Source organism: Macrotis lagotis, chromosome 7 (genome assembly GCF_037893015.1).
Source record: "Macrotis lagotis isolate mMagLag1 chromosome 7, bilby.v1.9.chrom.fasta, whole genome shotgun sequence".
In the NCBI taxonomy this organism is placed as follows: domain Eukaryota; kingdom Metazoa; phylum Chordata; class Mammalia; order Peramelemorphia; family Peramelidae; genus Macrotis; species Macrotis lagotis.
In genome coordinates this window covers 84,956,880-84,974,849 of record NC_133664.1, presented here as the reverse complement: position 1 = coordinate 84,974,849, position 17,970 = coordinate 84,956,880, and the positions used below count along the sequence as shown (strand labels likewise).

At 37.0% G+C, this 17,970-nt stretch overlaps 1 protein-coding gene across 5 annotated transcripts in view; it reads right to left on the bottom strand.

The window, feature by feature from the left end:
- The window catches only part of LOC141492677 (receptor-type tyrosine-protein phosphatase N2-like), a 333,809-nt gene that overhangs the window by 236,582 nt on the left and 79,257 nt on the right, over window positions 1–17,970 (bottom strand). Inside the window, exon 1 of one of the 5 annotated variants that reach the window (XR_012470028.1) lies at window positions 11,766–17,398. The exons of 2 other annotated variants lie outside the window; for them this stretch is intronic. The gene's annotated coding sequence lies outside the window, so the exon portion shown is untranslated. Of the gene's footprint in view, window positions 1–11,701; window positions 17,399–17,970 lie in introns of those variants that run through there. 2 more of the 5 variants (XR_012470027.1, XR_012470029.1) reach the window with 2 other exon arrangements.

The following is a 17,970-nucleotide window of genomic DNA, read 5'->3' as shown; positions in this document are numbered from 1 at the left end:
TAGATGAAGATGATCCCTCAACAAGTTACAGGATTTATAGATGGAGAGATGAGATAAGTCCCCCAGGAAAAAACCATATGGAGAGTAAAGAAAGAGCCAGGCCAGGAAAGCATGCAGTGAACAGAGAATGGTGACAGTCATTCAATTTGCCTGAAGTGCAGAGCACAGGCAGACAAACATGTCTTGAAAGGCTGAATGGCATTGCATAATAATGTAGAGAGCCTTGAATGTCAAACTATAGAATTTTTACAAAATGTAGGTAATAGGGAGTCTTTGAAAGGATTGATGATAGGAGTAATCCGATCAATTCTGTAGTTAGGGAATATAAATATAACAGCAATAAAGAGGATAGATTGGAGAGAGGTGACCTATATTGGATTAGCTTAAAAAACAATGAAAAGAAATTAGATATAAAAGTGTAATACCAAGACAAAATTGAAAACATTAAAAGATTTGTTCTAGTATTACCTAGTCAGTATCTGGTTTATATTATATTTCTGATAAACAATTGTTGATTGATTGCTAATCAGTTGTATATGATCAGCAATTACTGTTACTATTGCAATATAATTCAAGGGAATTTACCAAAAGCAGATCCCTTGGTAATTTCACGGGAGACTAAATAGCCAGGGGCAAAGCACTGTGTTGACCAAGAGCTATATTTGGAAAATTATAAGCATCATTCAAACTAAAAGGTTCTTTCAACTTAAACTCAGTCTCACTTTAGCAGATAATGTGGAGACCACAGCAGGGAAAAAATGCATTAGCTCTACCTCCCATTTAATCAAAATGAATGCTTACAAAATTTAGTAAATTGCTTCATGCTTTGGGAAATTCCCCTTCCTTTTCCATTCCCTAAGAAGTTTAACTACAAGAGAACAAATTTGTCCATTTGCCTGGACATTGATTCCTTTAATAGCCCTGCACAGTATCAAAGTATATGTTTTTGAGAAGTTAAGAAAATGCCAGAGTAAATGATACACAGTGAGTAATGTATTGATTTTTTTTTCATCAGTTTGGGCAGCTTTTGATGTTTTCTTTTTACCTTAAAAAGTACCTATTATGCTTTTAGTAACAATTTCTGACTATTTCAGTTCTTTTTTTGTGAGTTTAGCCCACTACTATCTTCAACCAGACAGCTAAGTCACCAGACAGCTAAATCAGCCAAAGATATGAGGCTTAGATTTGAGCTTCTTGGCTTCTGGGTCTTATCATCTACTCCCTAATCCCAGTTTGCATTTTACTTGAAGTGAGAAAAAAATGATTTTCATCAGTGATTTCATCACATGTTAAAGGGGTAATATTTTTCAAAATACACTTTAAATTCTCAATTATGTACACATGATTATTAATTATTGCAGCAATGCAGTTTTAATTTCAGGCTAATTTATCCATAACTTTAGTAAACTCTTAGAATACTCTTCCTATCATTTACTTAATAATAAAAAGTAGATCTACCCAAATACTATGTCTGTATCCCAAAGAGATTTAAAAAAAGTAGAAGGGTCTTTAAGTACACAAGTATTCAAGGCAACTATTTTAATGGTGGCAAAGAAATGGAAATTAAGAGAATGCTCATCAATTGAGGAGCAGCTAAACTAGTTGTATGTGATTATGAAGGAATACTACTATACTATAAGAAATGATGAGCAGGATGCTCCTAGAAAAATTTGGAAAGACTTATATGAACTGATGCAAAACAAATAAGCAAGCACAGGAGAACACCTATACAGTAAGAGAAATATTGTACGATGATCAACTGTGAATGACAGTTATTCTCAGCAATACAATAGTCTAAGACAATTCCAAAGGACTTATGGAAAATGCGATCCATCTCCAGAAAAAGAACTTAAATCTGAATGTAGATCAGAATATTTTATCTTTATTTTTCTTGTTTTTATCTTTGTCTGAATTTCCTTTCACAACATGATTAAAATGGAAATTTGCTTTTCATGACTACACATGTATAATCTAGATCACACTGCTTGCTTTCAAAATAATTGAGTAGGGTAAGGAGGGAAGGCAAGAATTTACCATTTACAATCTTAAAAATAATGTCCAAAATAGTTTTGACATGCAAGTGAAGAGAAAATAAAATGTCAAATAAATATAATTTTTAAAAAAACAATTCTATCTACCTTCATATTTGACCACATTCTAATCACACTTCACTAGTGCAAAGAGTTAGGATGACTATATTTGTAAACTCATCACATGTATTTGGCTCTTCACTAAAGATGAGATGTTTAGGATAGACAACTCTGTAAAACCTTGAGGAACAAGTATAGAAATTACATCTTTCCCAAATCAATAGGTCATAGAAACATAGGTTTAATCTTGGCAATGACTGAGCCTTGACACTATACCATTCTGTGTCCTCCCTAAAATTCATATTTGAGTCATGTAAAGAATGAGTATAACTATTGTCACTAAATATTGGAAATAAAGTTCATGAAAATACAACAGATGATTCTCAGAGATGAGTGTATCGATAAATTATGGGAGACACTTAAAATATGAAAGGAATTATAATCTTCTAGGAAAAACTATTATATGCATCTCTTGGGGTGCACCTAAAACCATCCAAAGCCCACAAAACTGACACTAGCCTTCTGAACTTAACAAACACCATCTCCTAGTCTCAACTATATCATACAACAATCATTCAGCAAGCATTCACAAGATGCCTACTGTGAGCCAAAGTGAAACAGGCTAGGTCCTCAAGGAGCTCATATATCATCAGGGTAAATAGATGTTACATATATAGAGAACACAGATAAAACAAATCTAAGGTAGCTTTAGGGACAGCTAGGCGGCACAGTGTAAGAGTGTTGGATCTAGAATAGCAAACATTCATCTTCCTGGGTCCAAATCCAACCTCAGGGATTTATTAATAACTGTGTGAACCTGAGAAAATAATTTAACCTCATTTGCCTCAGTTTCCTCATCTGTAAAAATGAGCTGGAGAAGGAAATAGTAAACCATTCTAGTCTCTACCAAAAAAATTCCAAATGGAGGGGTGAAGAGGGCATGTAAAAAAAGAGTCAGACACAACTCAGCAGCAATAAAAGTAGTTTTAGAAGGGAAAGCATTCACAATTAGGGTGAGAATGAAATCAAGGAAAACCCTAGTCCTGCAGGAAGCCCTGACTGAAGACAATGTCTTTCACTGACCTTAGAGCTGATCACTCCCTCTCTGCCTCTTCATTTAAAGGATCTGGAAACTCTTACTCAAGTACGGCCACTCTTCCCCCTTTTCTTGGGAAATGGTCACTAATTTGGTCCTAATTTAATCATGTATAATGTACCCCTCCTAATCCACTCATAAACTGAAAGTTTTTCCAAACTTCCTAATATCATTTTTTTTATTTCAAGGATCCAAATGAACATTTCTAAGTTAAACTGCCAACTGGATAAGGACTGGATCCCAATGGGATACCACATACAAGATGGCTCTGTTCTGGCCAAAAGTAACAGCAGTTAACTTTCCTCACAACTTCAAGAAGCTGCGATTTCATCCATCTGGGGACTCCCTTGAGATGCTGACACAAACTGTAATTCTTCCTAAGGCTCCATGTCAATCATATCCTTAAAACTAAAAGGTACCTTAAGGAATATCCACCTAGTCCAACTTCCTCACTGGACAAATGCAAAAGTTAAAGCCAAGAAAAATTAACTGATTTCCCTTATCTGAAAAAGGGGGATGAGAATAATTGCACCTCCCTTATATAACTGGTGTGAGGAGCCAGTGTTAATATGTGTAAAGAGCTCTGTAAACCTTAAACTGCTACATATACATTTTTGTCATTGTTGTTATTGTCTAAGGTTATATAGCTATTTAGAGACAGAGGCAAAATTCAAAAAATATTTTAAAATATAGGGCTTTTCTATTTATTGAACCATCATCAACTCACCTTGTCAAAGAGTTCGAATATTTACAAGTATCCCTGCCTCCATTTTGCAGATAAGGAAACTGAGTCTGTGAGTTGTAATGTGACTAGTCCATGATGGCCCAGGTAAGTAGAGGATCCAACATGAGAAAGAGGACATATGACTCTAAGTCTATGTTCTTTTGAATACTGCCCTGTAACAGTCTTTATGAGGTGTCGTACCTAACAATATGTATTCTCTAATGGGCAACTTTCTGGAATTAAATCTCTAGAAAGGCTCCTGACCTCGGTTCAAACCTTGTCTCTTCATAGTCAACATGCTGTCAGGTCTGGTCATTTCTTCCTTCAAAATATTTCTCCTCAGTGTCTCCTCTCCACTCACACAGAGGCCCCATTGATGCCGGTCGCAGGTACCTCATCTCTGAAACACTATTTTGTTAACTGGTATCTCCCTCCTCCAAGTTCCCCTTCCACTCAAGTACCAGAGTGATCTTCCTAAGTCATTTTACTCTCCTACATCATCTCCAGCATCTCCCCATTACCTTGAGGATTAAACAGAAAACAGGCCACTATGGCATTTAAAGATATTCTCAGAAAAAATGCTATCCACCTCCAGAGAAAAAATTGATGGAGTCTAAATGGAGATCAAAGCATACTATTTTTTACTTTACTTATTCTGCGGAGTGTTTTTTTTTTTGCAACTTGACTAATATGGAATATGTTTTCCATGATTGCACATATATAACCTATATCAAACTGCTTGTCATCTCAAGGAAGGGAGTAGGGAGTCAGGGGAAGAGGAAGGAAGGAAGGAGAGAATTTAGAACTCAAAAACATCTATGTTTAAAATTATTTTTCATCTAATTAGAAAAAAAATAAATTTACAAAAAATTTAAAAGACATTCACAAATTGGCCTCTTCCTGCCTTTCCAGTTTTCTTATACTTGATTCTCCTCTATCTACTCCAAAATAAGTAGGAGCAGCTATATGGTGCAGTGAATATAGCACTGACTTTGAAGTCAGGAAGACTGGAGTTCAAATTCAGCTTCACATACTTACCACTTACTAGCTATGTGACCTTGGGCAAGTCACTTAACCCTGATTGCCTCCCATCCAAGGTCATCCCCAGTCATCCTGATTCTTATCTGGCCACTGGACCCAGATGGCTCTGGAGAAGAAAATGAGACTGGCGACTTAGCACAGCACCCCTTCACTCAAATCCAGTTAATGTGCTTGTCATGGCATCACCTCCCTGTTGTCGTGGTCTTCTTTGAAAAGGAAGGACAAACATCACTCCAAAATAAGTAAGCACTGCCCACAAGTACTATTTCCTCACTTAAAATACTCTCTCCCATCTCTGAACTTTTTCAGCCTATAATGCCCCCCCATTATTTCCTGGTTTCTCTGACTTCCTTCCAAAATTGTCCCCAAAAGAGAACATAGCACCTTCTCCAAGAGGTCTTTCCCAGTCCTTTCTCTCTGAGATTTCCTTCAAGATTTCCTTTGGTTCTTGTATACATCTTGTACGTACATAATTGTTTGTATGCTGACTTCTCCATTAAAATGGGAACACACTGGGGTCGGGGACTTTGTGTTAGCCTTTCTAGACTTAGCCTAATGCCTTGACATAGAGTTCTAATATTTACAAGGAATTCTACTCAGAACACTCCAATGTTCAACTATCCCTACCCCCATTTTAATTAATAAATGCTTGTTTGCTGACAGAGTATAGTGGAGAGAGTGCTGAATTGGGAAGACATGAGTTCATTCCAGCCTCAGACACTTTCTAGCTATGAGACCATGGTAAATATTTTAACCTCTGCTTCAGTTTCCTCAAGCGGAAAATGGAGATAATGACCTCACCCACCTCTCAAGATGCTTGTGAGAATCCAATGAGATATTTGTAAAAAGCTTGGTACAGTGATTGACATAAAGTAGGGGCTATTCTCATTGCCTTCACTTCCTTAAATAACAGACCATCAGTTCATCAGTAGACCTGTAAACAAAGTCTGTCGAGTCCAGTCGGACCTCGCAGGATCCGTGCTACACCTTTCATGTACTCAGAGTCACCTCTGCACCATAATGGTGCATTGGAGGAGGATTTTCTTGGAAGAATAGTGGTTAATTTGGCAGAAATATTCTCTCTGCACCAGAGTCTAACTTAATAACCTCAGAGGCTTATTACAACTCTCACCTCTACTGGATTTATTTTGTATAGAATTTTAATTGGACCTTTATTTTATAACCTGGTAGACAGCATTGTAAGATATTATTTGGTCTCAAAAAGAAGAAAAAAGACTCCCTAAGTAGTCTCAGGAAGTGAAAAAGAAAAACATTTCTACTAATGGAAATAATTAACTCTGCTTCCTTATACACTGAAAATTGTAGAAATGCTTTCTTTCCCCTGGGAAATCAAATGACAAGGTAATAAGGGATAATAGAAGCAGACACCTAGTTTTCAGCCTAGGCTCTATTACTTTTTGCTCATGGGCAAATCACTTTAATCTTTCCAAACCTCAGTTTACTCATCTCTAAAATGAGCACAAAATGCATTCCAGTACCTCCCTCCACAAGCAGTACACAAATATGAATTGCTAGTAGTAACAATAAAAACTTTCTACTAAACCACTGTAGACAGAATGCTCATCTTGAAAGAGCAGAGACAGGTAATTCTACAGACATTTTTAAGAAAGACCAAATTCATTGATGACCTAGATAAAAAGCTGGAAGGAACTAGGTTCAAATCCTGATACTTCCATACCTCTATCAACTTAAGCAAAGGAAGTAACTTTTCTGAACCCCGGGTTGTCAGCTACAAAATAAAGAGGTATAGTAAGCTTCTAAGATGTCTTCTAGCCATAAGACAATTGTCCCAAAGTCCTAGTAAACAGAATATTTTTTTAAAAAACTATTGATATCATGCAAGAAAAGCTAGAGTACATGGAAATAGAATTGTATCTGTGCATTGTTAGAAGGGAATAACAGCTAGAAGAAAATAATCACAGCTGTTATGTATATTATACCTTGAGGTTCAAATAGCATTCTCCCCAGATCTTATTTGATCCTCATTGCACACTCTGTGAGGGAGATATTCAAGTACTATTAATCCCATTTTACAGATAAGTAAAGTAGAACCACTTACTCAAGGCTCCATTGCCCCATTACTGGCATAGATGGTACTGAAATTCAGATCTAGGTCTCACACTCAAGTCTAATCCTTCCAAATCTTGTTTGGCTATCTTATCAAGACCCTCCCCCCCAAAAAAGTTTTGTAATCATGCATGTTAATACCTTTTTAAAAATGAAAAACTGTAGAAACTTCTTTGTACAAGGTTATTAAAAAGCAGAATAAATTCCTTGTCTAATTGATCAAATGATTGATATCCAACTGGTCATGGCTAAATGGGAATATAAATGAGACCACACAATGGCAGAAAAGGAAGTGTTCTTGAAAGAGTAATTAATCTCTTCTAGCACCTTCTTAAAGATTTCCAGGGAAAGGAATTCTACCAGATCAGATGTTTAAGATATACTTGCATGGGCTCTATTGGAATCTCTAATTTACCTGGAGGAAATTTGAAAGTCTGACATGTGATTTGATGGGGGGAGGAGGAGAAGAGGTAGGAGAACTCAGATATTTATAATTAGATGTCCCTAGATTAATAATTATTCCTTACTAACTGGATGCTTTAGAAAAGCCGCACATTTCAGGGTCTGTTGCCTCATCTATAAAAGGGGGCTAATAAATTCACTACAATCAAATAAACAACCAAACGATGAAGTTATTTAACTCTTTATTATGTTAGCATTGCACTAGTGCTCTGAGGAAATGCATGAATCAACAGATGTTTACTAAGGATGTCCTGTGTTCAGTTCTTGTGTTCATCCCAGGAGATCCAAAGACAAAAACCAAAGCCTTTGCGCTCAAGAAGTTTATCTTCCAACAGGTGAGACATGTTGGCTTATGTGGATATGTACATGTGTGTGTGTAGATTTATGTAAATATATTCACATGTGTTCATACTCGCAAATACATAAACACACTCACTTCACAACCCTGAAGAAACATTAGAAACCATAAAATGCTATGTAAATGTGACCATAGCCTTGGAAGCTGAGATAGATCCTAGAGGTCATTTAGCCTTACCTCCCCATTTCACCACAGAGAAAACTATCATAATTATTCTTTCCGGTCTCATCTCATGCTCAGGCCATTATCTTTCCTCTTTGTGGCTTCCCATAAGTAGTCTAAAGTGATTCCTTCTTCTTAATCACAGAAGGCAAAGTTCTATACCTCCAACATCCTTCTGGAATCACCCGAATGCCTCCCCAGAAGATGGTTAACTGGTCCAAGTTAAATATGACAACAGCTTGCCTACTGCTAGGGATCCCTACTCCCACCCCCATAGAAACCAAGGGTGAGGTTTTGTTCTTTCAAATCCACCCACAGCCATCGTCTAAGAGGAAGAAAACCTGAACAGAAGCAGATTTGTTCACAACTGTTGTGTTTCTCACCTCCAACTAAGTGACAAAAGGAAGGAACCCATGCAAAACTCAGTAGTCCCATTTATTTCATGTTCAAGAGGTAAAAGAGGGGTGAGCTTTGGAAAAAGATAGCTGCCAACTTTGCTCTCCATCTCAGTATTTAGAGAATTAGAGTTTGAACCTGAATTTGGAGAAATTTCCCCTCATTGTCTCTGCCTCAATCTCCCAAGGAACAGTCCAAATTCCATAGAAAACTTGTTCTGAACAGATTACTTGAACTTCCTTAAACTAAATTTCCTCATCTGATAAATTTGTGAGACTGGACATAGATGATGATGACTATTAGTCATGAAATATCATAATTCTAATTCACCCAATGATATCTTCTCTTTTCCCAAAATTTCATTTGGGGAAAAAATTTTAAAATCTAAGCCTTAATTTCTAAATCTATGAAACAAAGATAATACTTACATTACCTTTACCTCATAGAGTCATTTTAAGACAAGCACTTTATAAACTGTGAAATACTATGTAAATTAACAGTGAATCATAGGAATTATGCCTGCAAGGGAGCTCTGATCCAACCTTCCCATTTTTTTAGTTGAATAAAGATGGGTTTAATGACTTTCCCAATTTCACATAGGAAGTTAGAATTAGAATTGGAACCCAAGATTTCAGACTCTAAATATCATGTTCCTTCTACTATACCATATTTTTTATTATCATCATCATCATCATTAAGGATAATGTAATGCTCAGAGACACAAAATAGACATTTAATAAATGTTTATTTATTATTACATCAAAATACTATGGCCTAATTATCCATGCAGGAAAAAAAGTTAATTAAGAATGTCTATTGTTCAGACTGAGAAATTCAGTGAGATGAAAAATCGATGTGACCACTTTGTCAATATGTGAAAGGAGGAGGAAAGAAACTTCCTTAAGTTAATGGATGGTCATAACTGAATTTAGGAAGCCCTGATTCCATACCCCACACCTGAAACTTACAGTTGTAGGACCCTGACAAGTCACATATCTTCTGGCTCCCAGAAAACTCTCCAAAGATCTAAGTTATAGAGAAGGTGCCCATCTTCACTGATAGAAAACATTCCATACCTGGATTTTCTTTTTCTCATCACACATGAACTCACAAGTCTCATTTTTATATGTAACTCACATAAACAGAATAGGATGGATAGCAATCTAGTAGTCTTGGAAGGGTATGCAGAGTGGTGAAAGGTGATTGAGGAAGGGCTTAGTTTTAGATTATTCTGTTTCAAAGTCAGTTCTCTATTCACTCCATCCCACTGCCTCTCTAAATAAAAAATGTGTTCAAATGGGAACAAATGGGTCCCAAATCCAGTGGAAGGAGAACAGGTTGCATTGCCCTTGAAAAACTTCTACACCTTTTTAACATTGTATCCACCACCACCCACCATTCAGGGATAGCTAGGTGGTGCAATGGATAGAGCACTGTCCTTGGAGTGAGGAAGACAGGAGTTCAAATCCAGCCTTAGACACTAGATGTGTGACCTTGGACAAGTCACTTAACCTTGATTGCCTGGTATCTAGGGCTATATCTAGTTTTATTCATATCTGGCCACTGGACCCAGATTGCTATGGAGAAGAAAGTGAAGCTGGTGATTTAGCAAAGCCCCCTCCTCACTAAAAAAACAAAATCTGATTCAGGTACTTGTCATGACATCACCTCTCCAATGCCATGGTATTCTTTGAGAATGAAGGACAAAACCTCATCACCCCCCATCCAAACTTCTCCTGGAAACAAAAATCTACCTTTTAAATTGACAATGACCACAAGGGCAATGAGAGGTGTATAATGAGTCCCATCTGGAGCAAAGAATCACATAAGGGAAGATCCTATAGAAGTCTCATCAAAGAGATCACAAACAGAAAAGAACAAGAAATAACATGTAGACAATGAACTATTTGTATCCACACAATATCAAGAGAACCACAGAAATACCCACAGACGTTGGATGGACTGTCTCTGAAGGATTTAGGCAGGAACATGGCCAGAATCACATATGATGGTCAGACACATGTAAGCTGTAGTCTACACTGCAAAGAGTACACACAAGGATGAGATCACCAGATCCATAACAAAATTGAAATATCTATATTAGAGGTAGCGACAATAGTAACAGAAGACATCCAGCTCATTGAGTACTTTCAGCAAAAGATTTTCCTGATAAATCACCATTTTGTGATTTCTCAGTGTATTGAAATCACACAACCTGAACTATCAAGACAATTAAATTTGCTCCCCTTCATCAATTGACATGAATGACCTCTGTTGATTAGTCTGAGGGCAATCTTTTCCTTAAGAAATTCAATATCAAAATTCACATAACTAATCCTATCAATCACCCAGTTTGCTGCCAGATACACAGTGATGATCACTGTAGCACACTAAAAGAATCAGAAAATTGAAATCAGAAGTTTAGGGATAGTTATATGGTACAATGGACAGAGCACTGGACTTGAAATCAGGAAAATCTGGATTCAAAAACTAGCTTCAGAGATGCACTACTTGTGGGACCCTGGGGAAAACACTACATCTGTCTGCCTCGGTCTTCTCAGTTGCAAATTGGGAACAAGAGCAGCATCTACCTTCCTCACAAGGTAACCACTTAGAAGATGTTACAAGCACTTAGTCACATAGAAGTGGTCAAGTCACTTCGACTTCTTTCCATTCAGCAATATCTATATGGGTGAATTGAATTAAATTATTTGTCTCCTCTTAAGCATTCCTGATTTCATTTGCTAAAATCTAGTCCCAACTCACCCAGTGCTTTCCTCCTTGTGGATAACCTTGTTAAGCAGAAAATTGAAAAACCCAGAGAAGGTCAATCATTCAGTGCTCACTCACAGCATAGACCAGACAATTTTCAACAAAGCACTTTTAGATAACTTCTTGAATTAGATTTCCAAATCCTCTTAGAACACAGAATACCCTAAGAGATTCTACAGTATGGCCCCAGTTTGGAACTTAGTGTCCAAATCATTCCTTCATGGGATCATAGAATCAGAAATTGAGAGCTAGGAAGCTAAGAGTCAGGTGAGTTGCTCAAGGTCATACAGTCAAATCTAAAGCTGAAAGAGAACTTTAAGTCCTTTTTGGACCCAATCACTAGTTTACAGATTTAGAAACTGAGGCAAATGAGTGCCTTATCCAAAGTTATGAAGGTAACCATTGTCAGAGACAGGATTCTAACCAGGTCCTCTGTCTCCAGAGGCAGGTTCCTTCTTCTTTACCACAATGTCTCCTAGGCAATTAGGTGGCACATTCAATAGCACACTGACCTGGAAGTCATGAGGACATAAGTTTGAATCCAGCCTCAGACAGTTACCACTTAACCCTGATTACCTCCCATCCAGGGTCATCTCCAGTCATCTTGATTCATATCTGGCCACTGGGCCCAGATGGCTCTGGAGAAGAAAGTGAGGCTGGTGATCCAGCACAGCACCCCCTTACTCAAATCCAATTCATGTGCTTGTCATGACATCACCTCCCTGATGTCATGGTCTTCTTCAAGAATGAATGACAGTGGGGCGGCTAGGTGGCGCAGTGAATACAGCCCTGGAGTCAGGAGTACCTAAGTTCAAATCTGGCCTCAGACACTTAATAAATACCTAGCTGTGTGGCCTTGGGCAAGCCACTTAACCCCATTGCCTTACCAAAAAAAAAGAATGAAGGACATATATCATCACAGTGTCTCCCTAATTAAAGTCACAAAAGAGCTGAATTCAATTCCTGCTTCTGACAATATGTTTCTTTGTTTTTTAAAGGTCAGAAAATGTAAACCACTCCAAGTATTTGAGTCATTTGCTATTTCTTTTAAGAGTGATTTTAGTTCCTCCTTGCTGCATCAACTGCTATGTTAAGTGAACCATATGATACAGTTCTGGGGTTTGAGGAAATGACTGATCTTGGGAAGACAGAGGCTAAATAGTCCTCACACAGCCTAAATGGATTCTTTTCATATGCTTTTTCCCTACCAGACACTTAATAAATGTAGACTAAATGAACAAATGAGTTTAGGCAAAGAGCATCTTTCAAATTTTCTTTTCTTTCTTTCTGAACATTCTCGGGCTCATTTTCATCTATATTAAGCATTCGGCTGACAAACCTCTAAAGATAAAATGCCAAATACCAGCCAGCTGCCTAAAAGGGCAAAGAAGACAGCAGATCTGACCTCACAGAGGGAGAATGCATAATAATGAAAATGGGATTCTTTAACCATCACACCCTAGGCCACCCAGAAAAATGTGTTAAGATTTTGGGTACTGTAACAAGGATGACAAAAAGTCAATCTATTAAGCAGCAACAGCCTTCTATCCAAATTTGAAAATTCAAAGCATCCAAGAAGCATATAATCCAGGGTCTCCCTTCAACAATCATGAGAAAAAAGGCATTTATGTACTGATAACTAAGCTCAACAAGAATTATCACCATATTCAATCTTGCATTACTAAGCTTTAGAGAAAAAGGAACTGGATTCAAAATAGTTTCAGAGAGCTTAAACACATCACCAAAAGCAGACATGAAACATATAGATCAGTTACAATAATAGATACTGAATACAGAATTATAACTATGGTGTTTGTTTTGGGTTTTGCCCCAAAATCCTGACATCTGAGTAAAACATATCATCCCTTTGTCCTGAGCTTCATAGTCCTTCAACTGACTTTGCTGTGCAGTAGAATCCAACTCCTTTGCCTAGCCCCAAACTTCCACCTTCCCTTGGGTTCCATTACCATAACAGTTCTTCTTCTGTGACCTACCTTTCTCCCCAGTCACTATGAGCACATGAACCAGATTTCTGGAGACGGGCATGCCAATTGTTCCTCTGCTCTCCTACTTCTGAAGCAGAAAATGCTTTTCAGAATACAATTTCCATCTCGTCTGCCTCAGAATTTCTTTCAAAATTCTCTTCAAGCAACACCTTCTACATTAAGCCTTCCCTAATCCCTCCCAGCTGTTAGAATCCTCCTTTAAAAAATTCACCTTGCTTTTGTTTTATAGGAGAAGCAGCATGTAGAAGGAATAAAGAGAAAACCAAGGAATCAGGAAGACCAGGGTTCAAGAATCATCTTGAACATATACTCACAGGATGACCCTAACGAAATCACTGCCTCTGGGTTTCAGGCCAAGGGTATAAAACTCAAGTAGAAATAGCGGCCACTAAAGTGTATAGAAGAATCCCTTTGGCTACAAACTGACTTAGAAAAACACATATTAACACGATCCATGTTTTATTTTGTTTTCTTATGTTTCCCAATTATATTTGAATTTGTTATGTTGCATGTAAACCTCTGTTCTAGGCAACTTTCTAAGATCATCCATTACCAGAGAAGGGACTGGTTACATTAGAAGAAGGCTCTGGACTTCAATCCCAGGCTTTAGTTGCCTTCTCCCGCCACCCTTTCTCCTACTGGTGAGTTCTTGATAGAACCTCCATTTTGAGCACTTCCTCTGCCTCCAGTTTGCTGCCCCCTTTAATGCATATTCTTAGAGTTGTCTTTCCTTTTCCTCATAGAGGTAACGATAGAGTCTGGCGCACAGTAAATACTTATTGAGAAAGGAAGAGTTCGTAGACCTTTAGACTTCCATCAATGAAATCACAGGTTCAGTACCTCTGTGCTATATTTCGAATACTCTTGATCATCATTGTCTCTCTCTATATAATATAATTTCCAAAAAGGCAGAGATCGTCTCATTTTTTTCCCTTTATATTCCAAGTGTATGGCACATAGAAGGAACATAATAAATGTTTGATGATTGAATGATTCCCATAGCTTCACTGCTTCACACCATTGTGGAAACATCAGAGTCAAGACAAGGAGTCCTGCTTATGTCACTTATTACTGCTATGACTTTGAGCAAGTCACCTAATATCTCTAGACCTCCATTTCTTCATTTGTAAATGGCAAAGTTCAGCTAAATGACATACAAAGTCCCTTCAGGCTGTTGAGTCTAGGAGATTGGTTTTGGGTTGGCAAAAACAGGCAAACAGTCTTCCTACTGGAGCAGTTTTCTCATGCAGGAAGCTCCCCTCCTGAGCAACTCTGAAGTCTCACGCAGGAATAAAGGAAAAACAAACAGCAAAGAGAACATAATGTATATTCCAAATACAACCCCAAATTTCAAAGAGATGTTTATTTGATTTTGTGCTGTCTTTACTTAAAGCTAATGAAATGATTTGGGGAAACATTCTTCACAAAAGAACATATTCTCCCCACCCCTATCTGTTCAGCTAAGCAGGAAAAAGAAAAATAAAGAAAAGCAAACAATATTAGGAATTCTCAATCATTGGCTAGTTTATTTAAGAAAACATTCCCTATTATGTTCCTTAAAAAGTCATTTTGTCAGGGTAGGCAGGTGGAACAGTGCATGGAGCACTGGCCCTGGAGTAAGGAGGACCTGAGTTCAAATTTGACCTCAAACACTTATTATTTGCCTAGCTGTTGTGTGACCTCGGGCAAGTCACTTAACCTACTGTTTTAAATAAAAATTCAAAAAAATAACTTAAAAAGTCATTGCTACTCTTTTTTATTGTTGTTGTTTATTTTTTTAGAATTTTCTCTCCAGATCTCTTATTTTCCCATTGCCAAGAGGCTGCTTCTCTACAAAAACAGGAGAGAAATATTAAGTGACAAGGGAAAAGTTATATGCTGAAGCTTTTGTTTTGTTTCCATAGCACCATTGTCTGTAACTAGCGCTCAGGGCTCTGTCTGGATAAATTCTGTCAATTCAACAAATATTTATAAGGCTCTTGTCATGTCTCAAAGGCTTTATTAGCTCAGGGACATACAATAGTAATTTTTAAATATCCCAATGTAATGGGATGGACTAGCCAAAGGGTGAGAGGGGTAGTATTTGAAGCATAAAGATAGTTTGCCTAGTTTTCATCCTTCAAGAATTCCCAAATATCCCCTGCTTGCTTCCAATCCAACCACATTGAAACTTTGGGGAATCCATTTCCAGTCTTGGTGACTTAACATTGATTAAGTATGATGGCAATTTTTTTAATTGGAGTTAATGTTGGGAGCAACAACCCATCGAGTTATCTCTAGAATCCTGAGGATAGTAGTAGTGCCTACACTCTGGAGAATCTTCATCAGTGAATACGAGTACCCAATTTGGGAAGTAGTTCCTGAAGTGGTGTTATACTAATATTGAAAACTAGCAGGAAGATCAGAAACAGCATGGGAAAAGGAGGAGTAAATAAGGAGAAAGATGAGAACAGTGACAAAGAGATCAGGAGATTTCAACTTTCAATAACAGTTACCCAGGTCTATAAATGCTTCCTTCACACTATCTGCCACATTTAGAATCTTAAAATCTTAGATCTGCAAAGTACCCTACTGCACATTTAGTCTACTTATCAAAAAAAATGTAAGAAATTCACAAATAATATTCATTGATTATTCAGTCAATATTCAAGTGCAAAACAATACTTAAGTAAACAACAGTGTACTAGGTTCTAGGAATAACAAAGATGAAGAACCACAACCTCTGCCCTAGAGGAGTTTATTTTATAACAGAGGGATTCCATATATACATAAATATAACTATGGAACATAAGTAACTATGGCTCAAATTAGAAAGTGGCGAATGGTCAGCTAAACCTTACTTGAAAAATTCTAGTGACAGGGAACTTGCCAGTTTATGAATTGTTCAATTAGCACACATTTATTAAGCAACTACAACTTAGAAGGCACTGTCCTAAACACAGGATATACAAACAAAAAAATCCATATAAAGCATACATAAAGTAACATATTGCACTTGGAGATAGCTTTAAGTATTAGAAAGTGTCTTGCTTTGCTGAACTTTCCTCCAACTTCTACCTATTTGTCCACCACCCTGACCCCCTAGATTCAACTTTGGAGTCCCAGAATATATTTGAGAGGTGGGAGGAACAGCAGTATCCCTCTAGTTCAGTCTATAAGCTAAATGAAATTTCCACTCTAATAAAACCCACAAGTTAGTCATTCAGACTCTACCTGAAGACCTCTAGGAAAAGAAATTCCATCACCTCTTGACACAACCTCTTCTACTTCTGTATAGCTTTGATTGTTAACAAATTTGTCCTGATGAAATATGTATTTTAGAAAAATAAAGTCTAACAGCAATATAAGAATGTATTAGAAGGATAAATGGAATGGAAGAAGTCTATTGGGAGTTAGGTGCAGGAAGGTACTTTAGTCCAATTGGGCAGTAACTGTAATAAGGTAGTACCTCTAGGAATAGATAAAGAGGGGTAGATAATAGGTTTATTGCAAAAAATCTATTTGATAGGAACTAATAACTAACTATTTATGAGAGATGAGACATAGGGAAGAATTAAAGTTAACATGGTACTTTCAAATTTGAGAAATTGAATGAATAAATAGTATTATGGTAACAAATAAAGAAGTCACAAGGAGTAACAGTTTTAGAGAATAAGAATGTAAGTATCATTTCTGGATAGATTGAGCTAGAGGTATTGACAGAACATCTAGGTGCCCATGGAGGTATTGGCAGAACGTCTAGGTGCCAATGATAATAATTCAGAATTAGACATATAATTTTGGAATTTATAGAGGAAATATTTGATGCCATAGGAGTTTATTGTCTCAATCACAAAGGAAAAAACACTCACAAGTAAAAAGAGATGTTCAACAATGCAGTGGAGAGAGTCAAGGATGGTGTAGATTTAGAAAAGGCATATGAATTTGGAAATTAGAATACCACAGGTGGGGGCTCTAAAAATCTAATTTCACCAGAATGGAGGGAATGGAATTCAGATTCCAAAAGATTGAGAAGAGATCAGAAAGCACCAGGCATAGAAAAAAAATAATTTCAAGAAGCTTGTTCAAGGGCAGATTATCCAGGGAGGTAGAGAGGGAGCAAGCAAAAAGCTTATTTTAAAAGCATAGAGAAAGATTACTTAATTTGTAAACAAATTAAAAGTTCAATATGTAATCACCACAGAAAAAATAATACTAACAGAAAGATATTAAGCACCAATTATGCACTAAGCTGGAAAAGGGAAAGAATATCAATTTAATCTGTTAGGATATCTGTTTTTCAAGAAGTTAAAAACAAAAGTTAACAACATATACATATAAGTATGCACACACATATAGTAATACTACATTTTGTATTCGAAACAACAAATGAAATAAGAAATAAGAAAAACATTCATGAGGGTTGAAATCATCAGAAAAGGCTTCAGAAAGGAGGTAAGCCTTGAACATATGTTGAAAGATAAGCAAGATATAAACTGGCAAAGAAGAATAAGTAGAATATTCCAAAGTGGGAGATACAACATGAGGAAAGGACAGAATGGCTATGGGGTATTAAGGGAATGACGGGGGATCCACCTACTTGCAACATCAGATAGTAATTGCAAGAACAATATGAAAGGTTATGCTTTCCTCAGGCCATATCATCATGGAAAAATAAGATACGAAGGATTTCAGAGGTCATCTATTCCAGATCTAACCCAAACCATGAATCTTTTTTAGAACAAGTGGTCATCTAGCTTCCACCTGAATACCTACAATAATAGCAAACTCACTTT